Below are 13,258 nucleotides of genomic sequence, written 5' to 3'. Positions count from 1 at the left end.
CAGAAAATTTTTCTTGGAGCTAATAAGATTAAGCCTACCATTATTAGATTAGTTTGTAATGGCATCAATCCTTGATGCTTAGGCATTTTTATTTGTAAGGTCATGCATAATATGCTTTTCGTAGTTTTGACTCATTATAAAAGAACCAAGTATAGAAAATGACAAGTACGGAGATCTGACTCAGACTAGATCTAGATTCGACCCGAACCCAAATTCTTTGGGTTGGGACCAGGTTATACATGGACCCTACTCAATCAGAATGATCCGTTGGGTCAGAAATGTTAGCCATAGACCTAATCCAACCCGATCTTTTATTGGCTTGGGTCTCGGTCCAACATTAGAACTCGAATAAGAAACTGGATTAGGTCTGAGTCACTCATGACCCGATCTAACTTGACCCATTTGCACCCCTATACCTTATGCTGTGGCAAGGAGAAATTGTATCCTATGTGGTGTGCACTGAGATCAATGCTTGATGGATAGGGTTTATAGAGATAACCAATTGTGGTTGACCGCATGCACGATCATATGATATAATTTTTTATTATTAGAATGGAGTAAAGAATTAATGTAGCGAATCCTAATTTAACTTAAGATTAAAGTTTAGTTGAGTTGAATTAAGTAGAACAGCAAGTAGGTGGTTTGGGATCTTGAGCTTGACCAAGATTATCAGACACCTGATTAGTCCAACACTAAACTACGGTACAAGGCGCATATATTTAAAAATAAAAAATAAAGATAAAGTTCTAAACCCTTGGCCCAATGGTTTCAAGGTAAAAGATATGTCTAATACATGTGAAAGAGAAACGGAGAAAAAACCAAATCTGACAGAGAGAGCAGGAGTTAGTTACTTAAACGTCCCTGAAATATAAGAGTTTGATATAAAGATCTCTCATTTGAGAATCCCCAAATTCTTAAAATTATAGATCTTATTTTGATAAAATTTAAGTTTAATTCTTGTGCCTTCTCTTTGGTCGTATAGAAAATAAGTATTAATCCAAATTCAAACCAATAAGTTGCAAGTGACAGCTGAAATCAGGTAAGGTTGGGCCAACCTAAGTTTAATTCAAATATTTGAAATATTTAAAATTTTGTAAAAATGAATATGAGGATTATTGATGTTATTATGATGTCTGATTTGTATTTTGGTGACTGTAGATCATGCAACATAATAAGTAACCTTACAAATTACAGGATGCCAGATAAATTTTTCACTAAGGGCTTGTTTGGATGCCGGTGAGATCAAAAATAATTTTTCACACAGTAAGATTTGTTAAGGAGATACAATCTAGTTAAGATGAGGTTTTGAAATATTATAGATGGTTTCTAGTTAGCTTGATCATTAAGACTCGGATAATGAAAACCCATTACAGTTTAACTAAATCCTAAAAAAACAAAGAAAACTAATTCCACAACTTCTTTTGATGTTTTTATTACTCTGCCATCCTGATTTTTTCTCAAAGCCTTTCCCTTGCCGGCATATATTATTCGTAGGTTTTATATTCTATCATCCAAACAAAGCGTAAAAAAATTACAAATTCTTAATAGTAGAACTAATAAATAAGAGAAAATTTTGAAAAACGAAGGGCTACTTGCTCTTCGAATGGACAAAATTTAGATGCTAGGTCTATATGACTCCTTGTAAATATTAATATATCAAAAGATAAAATAATATCATTTTTAAATAACAAGTATTAGAAACAAGCCAAAATATGAAATTATTATTCAAAATACACTTAACTATCCAATATTATTATCATTTTCATCAATTGATGTCATTAATGCACTTCGCGGACAATCCTATATACAAACTGTTGTGGTTCAAATTTGGCCCGAGGGTGACCATGCCGGAGGAGTCGAGGGAGCCGCTGGTTGTTGAAAGAAGAAAACGAGAGCCACCTCCTGCGCGATGGCGGCGGACCTGCACAATGTCTCACCGGTGTTTCTGGTGAGGGCCCTCCGACAATCAAGTTAGAGTGGAGATAAATTTGGTCTAGCCAAAAGTTTCTTAGAAGTTATCTAACAGGGCTATTTATAGTCCCGGTGGAGAGGCCCAGGTGGCAGAGGCACTGTCCGCCCTCATCATGAGGGGGCGTGGCTCTGAGCCGAATGGTGCGCAGTTAAAGCCAGTTAGTGGCATGCGGTGTTGTCCGTTCTTGGAAACGGTAAGGCGTTGACAGTCACAACAGGGCATGGTCGGAGTAGTTATGGTGCTGTCCTTTAACTATCGAGGGCCAGCTATGGAGGCGTGGCACGGTGGTGTTATAATTAGGGCTGGAAGTAGGCTCGGGCCGGCCCGAAGCCCATCGGGTCGGGCCGCTTGCAGGCCGGGCTATGGGCTAGACCCAATGAATTTCGGGCTGGGCTCGGGCTGCAAACTTAAGTCCAATTTTATTTCGGGCCGGGCTCGGGTTTTCCATTGGCCCGGCCTGGGCTCGGACCAAGCCCGAGCCCAATGCCAGCCCGAACCGAAATAAAATCACGGCCCAAACGGGCTGGCCCAAACGGTTTGTTAGGATCTTTTTCGGCCTTTTTTTTCCTTCTTGGCCTGTCTTTTGCTACTCTTATCTGCCTTAATAGCATCCTTGCGTTTCCCAACCTTCCTGAAATAAAGAAACTTCAAATATATTTCTAGAACAACATAGCATGCTGAAAACCTCTCTTATGCAAAGGGATCTTGGCTACAGTAAAATCCTTAATGTTGAACGTGCAGGAGAAGGACCCTCCGTCATAACATATATTTGTTTCACTCATAGGAAATACTCATATAATTACAAAATGACCACTTGTGTGCCCCAGCCTTGCTGCAATTGTGCCTAGAACCTCGTGTGTGCATCTGCACTTAAACTCAGTGTTTCCATGCTCCATAGGCTCAATCAGTTTACTCAGCAAATAAGATGGATCATAAGCCATCATCACAAACAGAAAGTATTGTAAGCTACAACAGCAGATAGGATGAAGTTAGCAATTTCATCGCAAAGGTTGACTGGATGCAGCATTAAAAAAGCTCAAGTAACCTGTCATCAGCTAGCTTCAGTACTTCCTTAGTTTCCTTCTTTGTTGCCCCTTTTCCCTTTCCTCCCTTCATTTTCAGGTGGAGTTCCTGTTACAACGAGGTTCAACAAAACAATGAAACCTTGCAACCACAAGAAGTTGCTAGTTAGAAATGGAAATGACAGCAGCTGTAGACTAATAATAAGAAGAAACATTAACTGTCTAAGAGCAATATAAGCTATGGCAAGAACCAGGGGATGCACCATATAACTTGATGCATGTATTAACCATTCAATAAGCTATCTAACCAATGCGACAGGGAAAAAATGTATTGGACTGAAAAAAAAAAAGTTGCTGAGATGATAAAGGATATGAAATAGAAGGGCATGACATTCGAAGTAAACTCATCAAAGCAAAGAACTTCCAGATACTAAATCAGAGAGAATCTTAGTAAATGCACTCAGATAAACCTTAAGGGGTCCCTTATTACTGAACTAAAAGTCTTGTGAGAAAAATAAATGACACAAGGTTCAAAAAGCCCTTCAGAGGTCAAATAAAAGAAAAGCCCAAACGGGCTGGCCCAAATGGGCTCGGGCCGGGCTCGGGCCTCGTTCCTGTAAAATTGTTCGGGCCTCGGCCCGGCCCCAAGCCCGAAAAAAAATTTCGGGCCGGACTTAGGTAGGGGTGTGGCCCGGCCCGGCCCGGCCCACTTCCAGCCCTAGTTATAATGTACGGCCATGTAGGAGGGCGTAGGAGTACATGGGTGCGGTTATTGGCAAGGCCGAGCTCGTTGAGAGGTCGCATCATGCATTTGGTAAGGTCGGCTAGACGAGCGCTGGGGGTAGCTCGGCTCTCTGGGTTTCGAGATATGCTCGATGGAGTGCCCGAGCTCGAAGGTCGGGGCATACTACTAAAGTAGGCGCCTCGAGCTTGGTCGGGGCGGGTCGGCAAACATTGGAAACACCCCAAATTTGGTCGGGGGAGTCAGCGAATATCTGAAGTCGATGGAACTTTTGGTGAAGTCCGAAGCCGAACTGGTTTTGGGCCGGACTGAGGATTCAACCAGACGGTGTTGGCATTTATTAGGCCAAAACTGGGTGGCCTTTTAGCTGTGGGCTGGACGATCCATTTTGCCCCCCCAATCACTTGCCCTCCACTTCCGAGGTCGAGTTGCCCTTCAGCTTGGGCGATGGAAGTAGCCGGACCATTGATCGTCCAGCGCTTTAGTCAAGTGTTCAAGAAGAGGTGCATACTGAGCTAGATATACCTCAGCATATTTCATAGTCGGGAGCTCGGCGTCGGACTTGGGAGGCTTGAGACACCATATTTTCCTAAGTAGAATCCGCCGTGGGAATTTTTCGGTGTACCACGTAGGCATTCTTTTCTAAGGGGTTGCTAGAATGGGACGAGGAGAGCCTTAACTATTAATACCCCATCTCCCAAAGCATCCCGTCTGGCGGAATGCAAGAAGCTGGCCATTAATGCTCCCTTCTCCAAAGCATCTCGCCTGATGGAATGCAAGAGGCCAGCCATCAACGTTTCGAGCTTCAGGGCGCCCTCCATAATGATCAGCATTTAGTACGACGATTCGGAAAGATTTGTTGAGGCCGTCTTGAGGCCCGCCACGTGGCGAACCCCGGCTCGTCTGATCGTTCAGGTTACCTGATCGGAGCCGCTGCAATGGGCTATATAAGGCCTGAAAAGGGGGGCCCTAGGATTGTTGCTTGACCCTCCCCCGCTCCTGGTCTTCTTTCTTCAGCCGCCATTGCCATGGTGTGCGAGGTTTCCTCCGGGCGCTCTGGGAGCTTTCCGTCAACCTTCGCATCGGGCGTTACTTTCACCTCCCGGCGGATATTCTCTTTCTTTTCCTGACCATCCTTTCCGGCGAGCTTTCAGGTAGACATTTTATCCCTTCTTTCGGTCGCTCGAAGAGTCTTTCATCTTTTCCCCCTCTTATAATCTTAAGACCAAGGCAATGGATTCGCCGACGAGAGCATCGATGTTCGATGTAGGTCCATCGCGAGCTTAGGCCACTTCCGATGTGGGGGAGGTTGAGCTCGAGGTGGGCCTCGAGCTCGTATGGAACTGGCTCACTCATGAGTAACGAGGATCTGGGCTCGGTTTGAGCCCGATTTTTCATTCCTCTGGAGTTCATCCTCGAGCTTCCGGACCTCGAAGGGCGAGTCACCAACCCTCCTAGTGGTTGGTTCGGAGTGTACGTAGATACGCTCCGAGCAGGGCTGAGGTTTCCTCTACACGAATTCGTGGAGGAGCTCTTGACAGCCTATGGCCTGGTGCCCACACAGCTCGCCCCGAACTCGTGGAGAATAATCATCAGCTTCCTTGCACTTTGCCTGGCACATGGTCTGTCCCCCTCAGTGAATGTCTTCAGGAGTTGCTTTATATTAAAAGGCAATCCTGTGGACAAAAGATGGTGGTATTTCTTCCCTTGAGAAGGCTGCAAGCTATCTGGGGGCATGCCCACTTCCATCCACGGATGGAAGGATAATTTTTTCTTTATTTCCTCAGAACGGTCGCGGGGATTTAATCCGATCTAGAGCTTTTCGCTGGCTTCGGCGAACAATAGGCTCCCGCAATTGTCGCAGTTCAAGCAGGAGACTTTAAATAGTTTGCTCGGACTAAAAGAAACTCCATGGCTCCCTCACCTGCTCAGCGAGGAGGCCTTAGTGAATCTTGGTCTGAGCCCAGCTCGTCCTGAGGGTAAGAGTAGTTTAGCTTTTTCTTTTTTCTTTTTATGTCGGATTCTGATAAGACCTTTCGTTTTTAGACATTGCAGGGATGATCTTCAATATCGAGACGCTGATGGCCGCACATAGGAAGAAGAGGGCCGCCCCCGAAGAGGTCCGGCCTGAGGGGAGGCTAAAGAAAACAAGAGTCGCCCCTAGCCTCGAGATTGAGCGGGGCAAGCTTGAGGTTGCCTCCCCTACTCTGGTCAGACCCGGCCAGGGGCTTGCGGAAGAGGCCGAGGTGCCCCGGTCGATGGCTGGGAGGGATCCTTCCGACCGAGCGGTGGTTGCACTCGCCGATCAAGTCCTGAAGGTCGGAGCAATCACCCAGCCATTTGGATCAGATCCCGAGCTGGGGAGTAGGCCCGGGACTTCAGTCCCCTCCATGGTCCCGTCGCACACCGAGGTTGCGACCTTTTCCGAGGTTCCAACCTAGCAAGAGTCGAGCCAACGTTTTCTAAGTCCGGCGGGGAACAATCATGGCATCAATGTCGCACGCCTAAGGGCGATTCGGCCCTCGAATCTGAAGATATTGTTCGCGGGCTCGTGCGCAGCATCATGCTCCCGCGCAACCATGCACTAATGGAGAAGAACCTTGGCGACCTCGTCCATCATGTCTACTCGACGAGTGTGCGGGTGAGTAATGCCGCCTTTTTATTTCTTATTTATTTTCTTTGTAAATGCTCAGTTTTTGTTGACACTTTATCTTTTCGTGCTAGTCACTTCATGTGGTCGACGTGCTGATGCCGGCATGCTTGCCGACCGGGAGGAGCTGAGAGTGCTTAGGCTAAGGATGGAGCGTGCCGAGCTCCAGGAGCAGGAGGCCAAAGCCTGGGCGGCAACTGCTACACGGCGGTAGCAAGAGGCCCAGAAACGGGCGGCGACCGATGAGAAATAGTGGCACGAGGCCGAAGAGAAGGATGCAGCTACCGCGCATCGGCTTCAGAAGGCCAAGAAGAAAGCGCGGGCTACCGAAGTCTTGATAAAGGACAGGCTCGTCCAGATCCAAGACATGGAGGCCGAGCATTCCCAGGCTCGTTCATCTACTGCAAGCCGCATCTCCGAGCTTGAAGCTGCCTTGATTAGACTTCAGGGCGAAGCAGAGAAACGAAAACTAAAAATCGGACGGCTCAAGAATTTAGTGGAGTCGTCTGCCTGTGAGGCTGTTGAGAAGTTTCGCCAGTCGGAGGAGTACTTCGCCGAACTAGGAAAAGGGGTTGCTGCTGCCATGATCCAAGGCTTCGATAATTGTCGCTTCCAAGTACAGCAGTTTTGCCCTAGAGTTGATCTTAGTAGCCTTGAGCCGAACCTAGACGGAGCTGCCGAGGTGGACGGGGATGCTGCGGAGGCCAATGCCGAGGTCCGGCCAGAGATCGCCTCCGAACCCATCGCCGGGATGGAATCAGTAGCCATTCCTGATGCCAACGTTGGAGCTGAGGCTGCCTCTGAGGCTAGCGGAGACGGCGCTTCCGAGGTCACGACTGGGATGGAGGCCGCAACTGATGCCAATGTGGAAGTCATCCACGTCGATTGATTTTTTTGCTTTTATTTTTGTGAAGTCGGCCATTTGGTCCTTTGTAGCTAACCCAACCTCAAGGTCGGGCACCCTTGTATTTGGCCTTCAGCCTTTATTATCAATAAAGTTCATATTTCTTTCAATATGTTTTGCCTTGGATCAAGTATTTGAGCTCCTTCCGCTTAATGCTTGGATATCGAGATCCGAACTGCGTATAGGTCCAAGCCTATCTCGCATAGCAGGAGCCACGTTTGGCATCTGCAAAAGTCTCTTGGCTCGGCATATACTTCTGATTCGAAGATAAACCTTACATGGAGCGAGCTTGAAGCTCTTTGTTTGATGGTGCAGGCCGCTTTAAGCCTTGCCTAGGAGGACAAAATCGGAGGAGGAAAAAGTTGACTGGAGATTAGCTTAAGGATAGAAGCCCGCCCGAGGGCCAATGCCAACTCGGGAATACAGGTGAGTTCGGGGATAAGCATCCACCCGAGAGTAGAAATCCATCCGAGGGCTAATGCCAAAATAATAATGAGCTCAGGGATAAGCATTTACCCGAGAGTAAAAATTCACTCGAGGGCTAATACATACTCAAGATTTAAACAAACCCTGCAGTTGCCCCCTTACTCAGATCAAAGGTGTACTTGTAGAATCCTGCGGACGAGGGTGCTCTTCCTTGGCTCCCCGTTGATGCCACAGGGCATCTCAAACTGAGCTCGAGAGATAACTTTGTAGATGCTCCCCACTCAGATTAGAGACGTACTTGTAGAATCCTGCGGACGGGGGTGCTCCTCCTTAGCTCCCCGTTGACGCTGCAGGGCATCCCAAGCCGAGCTCGAGGGATAACTTTGTAGATGGAACCTGCAGTTGCGAGGTCCTTGGGCTCTCGCTAAGTCCTGTAGGGCGCCCTAAGGTGAGCTCTATGGATAACTTTATAGATAGAACCTGCAGTTGCGAGGCCCTCAGGCTCTCACTAAGTCATGTAGGACGCCCCGAGATGACCTCCAGGGGCAACTTTATAGATAGAACCTGCAGTTGCGAGGCCCTCAGGCTCTCGCCAAGTCCTGCAAGGCGCCTCAAGGCGAGCTCTAGGGACGACTTTATAGATAGAACCTGCAGTTGCGAGGCCCTCGGGCTCCCACTAAGTCCTGCAGGGCACAATGAGGCGAGCTCCAGGATAGAACGTGCAGTTGCAAAGCCCTCGGGCTCTCGCTAAGTCCTGCAAGGCGCCTCGAGGTGAGCTCCAGGGGCGACTTTATTGATAGAACTTGTAGTTGCGAGGCCCTCGGGCTCTCGCTAAGTCCTGCAGGGCTCCCCGAGACGAGCTCCAGGGGCGACTTTATAGATTGAACCTACAATTGCGAGGCCCTCGGGCTCTTGCTAAGTCCTGCAGGGCACCTCGAGGCGAGCTCCAGGAGCAACTTTATAGATAGAACCTGCAGTTGCGAGGCCCTCAGGCTCTCGCTAAGTCCTGCAGGGTGCCCCGAGGCGAGCTTCCAGGGGCGACTTTATAGATTTTTCGGCATATCACTCATGCCTCCAGGGCATCCAGAGCATGTTAAGCCCACGAGGGTTTCAAAGATGCCTTGGGAAAGTCATGGCGGATAGCTTGATTAATTTACACGGCCTGTAAAAAGAAAGCCCTGACCTAGAGAGGCTAAGGTCCTTTCCTTGGAAAGTAATTTACATCTCGAGTCGCCAGTCTCGGGCCGATGAGTGTGGCCTCTTCTCGGTCCCTTGGGGCTAAGGCAGCGTTAACGCATAAGACACATAGATGAGGCGTTGATGATACCCACGCTGGTGTGTCCGTCGTCGGGCCCGTCAGATGGTCCCGAAGTCTGTCCATCGAGTTTTGCTCTGTCTATTGATCCACCGACGAACCAGCTCCGGAGGCCTTGGCGGACGATCACTTCGATCTTATCACGAAGCTGGTAGCAATACTCTGTGTTGTGACCGTGATCCCTATGGAAGCGGTAGTATTTGCCCAAACGCTTCCGCAACTTGGATGGTCGCATCTTCAAAGGAGATTGGAGGTAGTTGCAACCCTCAATTTCTGTGAGGATCTCGATCCGAGAGGACGTGAGAAGAGTGTACTCCTCAAAACTTCGATGGGAGACAAGTCTTCCAAACCTTCGAGGGGATCTGCTCCTCGATCAATAGCGCTTCTCGCGGAGTTCTGCGACATGATCACAAAGCATCTGGATTTGTCGCCCCGCTTCCTCGACTTTTCTATCAAGTCCAGCGATTGATGAAGCTCTGGCCGGATGAAGGGTTTGAATAACCACAGCCAGAGCTTGGACTTGCTTGGCGAGCAAATAAAACTCTTATGCCTGGATTTGAAAATTTTGGTCTGCCAGTACATGCGGTATAGGGGGTGAACTTTGGAGGGAGCAATCGAGTGCTAATTTCCGGCTACTCGATGCATTTGGAGCTTCCTGGCTCATTATCCTCGTGGTCACGGCTCAGTGCCTTCTTTCTAGCGCCAGAAATATTGTGGTTCAAATTTGGCCCGAGGGTGACCATGCCGGAGGAGTAGAGGGAGCCACTGGTTGTTGAAAGAAGAAAATGGAAGCCACTTCCTGCGTGACGGCGGCGGACCTGCACAATGCCTCACCGGTGTTTCCGGTGAGGGTCCTTCGACGATCAAGTTAGAGTGGAGGTAAATTTGGTCCAGCTAAAAGTCCCTTAGAAGTTACCTGACCAGGCTATTTATAGTTCCGGTGGAGAAGCCCAGGTGGAAGAGGCATTGTCCATCCTCATCATGAGGGGGCGTGGCTCTGAGCCGAATGGTGCGCAGCTAAGGCCAGTTAGTGGCGTGTGGTGCTGTCCGTTCTTGTGAACGGTAAAATGTTGACAGTCACAGCAGGGCATGGCCGGAGTAGTCATGGTGCTGTCCTTTAACTGTCGAGGCTAGCTATGGAGGCGTGGCACGGTGGTGTTGTAATGTACGGCCATGTAGGAGGGCGTAGGCGCGCACATGAGTGCGGTTATTGGCAAGGCTGAGCTCGTTGAGAGGTCGCATCATGCGTTTGGCGAGGTCGGCTAGACGGGCGTTGGGGGTAGCTCGGCTCTCCGGGTTCCGAGGTGTGCTCGATGGAGTGCCCCGAGCTCGAGGGTCGGGGCGTACTACTGAAGTAGGCGCCTCGAGCTTAGTCGGGGCGGGTCGGCGAACATTGAAGATACCCTGAATTTGGTCGGGGAAGTCGGCGAATATCTGAAGTCGATGGAGCTTTTGGCGAAGTCCGAAGCCGAGCTGATTTTGGGCCGGACTGAGGATTCAACCGAACAGTGTTGGCGTTTATTGGGCCAAAACTGGGTGGCCTTTTAACTGTGGGCTGGATGATCCATTTCGCCCCCCATTACTTGGTTTAAATGTTTGCATTGGATTCTGAGGGACATGACTGTTCTGATGCAAGTATCAAGGCTTACCAGTACTCATCAAGTACCAGTGTGATGCTGCTGGATTGTTGAACCATTCCATGGGTTATAATCCTAACCTGGCTTGTGTTCGGAACACGCTATTCCCTGGGGCAGTGTTTTCGGCTCCGCCATTTGTGTGGTAGGCCTTTGTTTGGTTCTTCTATCAGACTCAACAGAGTCCAATGGAGGTAATTGCTGCGCCACTTGAGACCTCAGCAATGATTTGCCATCTAGGTCTGAAAGAGTACTTCAAAAATATACCTATTAGATTTCTTAGACAAGGGAAACCTTTTTGTGTCAAATGATCATTTGATAAACGTTTTTGAGTAATCTTTGTTCTGCTGAGGTGCAATAAGTGAAGAGGTCCACTTTATGAACTTAGACATTTTAGTTTCAACATATACGTCTTTAACTCTTAGCACTAATCTTACAACTTTGTTTCCTTGTAGATGCAAAGAAACCTGTTTTGGGTGATGCACTTGTTATTGCAGGAACGTTTTGTTATGCATTCAGCAATGTTGGAGAGGTTAGCCAAGCCCCATGATAGTGTTCTAACCCTTTCCGATATCCATCAAAGTTATTTCGGTTTTGTAATTTAGCAGTGTGCTAACACTTTGAAATAACATATGGTGTCTTGGTACCGGACCCCATACTGCTGCCACACTAGCACAGTGTCAGTAACCATTGCCTCAAGCCCCAATCCACTTTTCAAACATTATCTTTTTACGTAGTCATGTTCACAAACCTTTAAACTGGTTTCTTCATGCTATGGTTTCATCAACTGCTTTTTTCATCTCACATTAATCTGTCTTGTTAGTAAGAATTAACTCTAATAACTTCATATGGTTGTAGATATTTATTCATCTGTATCATATTAATGATACAAGAAATGCCTACAATATGCAATATTGGTTATCTCATCATAAGAGAAGGTAAATATAAATGCCCAACTATTTTGCAGAGAATAAGGAAATAGACATGAAAGCAACCAACAGTTATCTGATTCAATACGTCGAGCATTATGCACAGTATTCTTGCTTGGCATGATGAGGCATCAACATAGTACAGATTTTTAGTTGATATAAACCTATGTATAAATGCTCACACGACAACATGACTTTCTAAAAGACCCCTTTCTTTTGAGATATATCTATACAAAATGTAAGAGAGCATCAAAAACCAGATCTCTGGAAATCTAACTGTAATGCCAACTTCTGATGACTCAATGGGAATCCTTTGACATGCACTCTGTTCTTTGTTTCAAATTCAGCTAGAAAAGATGTCCCAGGAACTAAAAAAAGGCAAGTCTGTGGTGTGTGTGTGTGAAGAAAGATAATGTGCTGGCATAACATCAAAATCTTGCACAAAAATATCCCATGACTGATCTGGAGCTTCCTTATCATGCTCTTAGTTTTCATACTATGCAGGATATCAGACCGGAAGCAACACAAAGTCGCATACTGGCTCTGTGACTTTTCTGTTTTGTTAGCTAATTTCCGAGTTCTATGTGATGTTTGACCCTCCTATCTGCTAGTTCTAGCTTCAATAAATCATGCAAAAGACCAACTCTTCTAGAATTGTTTTTTCTTTTCTGTGCATGCCCTTATGAAATTTTTTTTCTACCAGGTACTGACTGTAGTGTTGTTTTACATTGGCCAGATATCTCTATTTTGTGGCTTTGCAGAAGCAACATTTCTGCTCTATACTACTGTTCCTTTTGTCCTGAAGGTCAGATCCCTAAATGCACATTTTAACTAAACATTTTCCTTTACCTTATGAAGCATTTTAAAGAGAGAATTGAGTTAGTATTACCATCCCGACTCGACATTTTGGTGGACCAATATCACGAGCTACATTAGCATCAAACATGAAGCATAAATTTTAGCAGCCACCAAAATAGTTTACAATTACACAATGCCATAGCTAAAGGATAACACAATTTGGAAACTTAGGGTTATCTCACATGCAGATGAGTGGAGCCACTTTGTTCAATCTTTCCCATCTTACATCTGACATGCGGGCAGTGGTCATTCGATTCCTCTTCTACCACCAACAGGTTCTCTTCTTTCCTTAGCTTCTTACCCTGGATAACAGTCTGCTATAACTTTGCTGTGATAGCAAATTGCGAGATTTATTGCAGGTAAATTGGCTATACCATCTCGCATTTGCTGTCGTGGCCATTCGGTTGATCAGCTACTCGTTGAAGTTCCATGAGAACCCTCTTTAGTGCTCAGCAACCTTGCGTATCTAAAACATTTCCCCTATCTTTTTACCAAAGCTATAGCATATCTAAATGCATTTGCTCTAAATGAAAGTGCCAAATTCCTGATCACGAGTTATATATTTATTCCATCGTGTTTGGTGGTTTTATAAGCATTGTATGCATCTAATAAGCTTCAATTTTCCTTCACTCTGGCAGTGATATTTGTTCTCCCAGTGCAACAGCTACTGGAAATGAAGAAGTAACTACTCTGCATGACTGACCGCCTCAAGAAAATTCAGCAACTTTGATGCTGACTTAACTAACCAAAGGGGGTGCATCAAGCAACATAGAACCAATAAGAAGTTGTAGAATCTAGAAAAACTG

General features: G+C 46.6%; 1 long non-coding RNA gene across 1 annotated transcript; it reads right to left on the bottom strand.

Annotated features, from left to right (window-relative positions):
• Positions 1-2,524: 2,524 nt before the first annotated feature.
• Positions 2,525-3,543, bottom strand: LOC120104796. The gene is made up of 2 exons (XR_005507151.1): positions 3,018-3,543; positions 2,525-2,603 (listed from the first exon to the last, which is right to left on the bottom strand). It is a non-coding gene; the product is annotated as an uncharacterized LOC120104796 (long non-coding RNA).
• Positions 3,544-13,258: the final 9,715 nt, after the last annotated feature.

This window comes from Phoenix dactylifera, unplaced genomic scaffold, assembly GCF_009389715.1.
Source record: "Phoenix dactylifera cultivar Barhee BC4 unplaced genomic scaffold, palm_55x_up_171113_PBpolish2nd_filt_p 000112F, whole genome shotgun sequence".
NCBI lineage: Eukaryota > Viridiplantae > Streptophyta > Magnoliopsida > Arecales > Arecaceae > Phoenix > Phoenix dactylifera.
The sequence above is the reverse complement of the archived record's forward strand: the minus strand, read 5'-3'. Positions and strand labels throughout refer to the sequence as shown.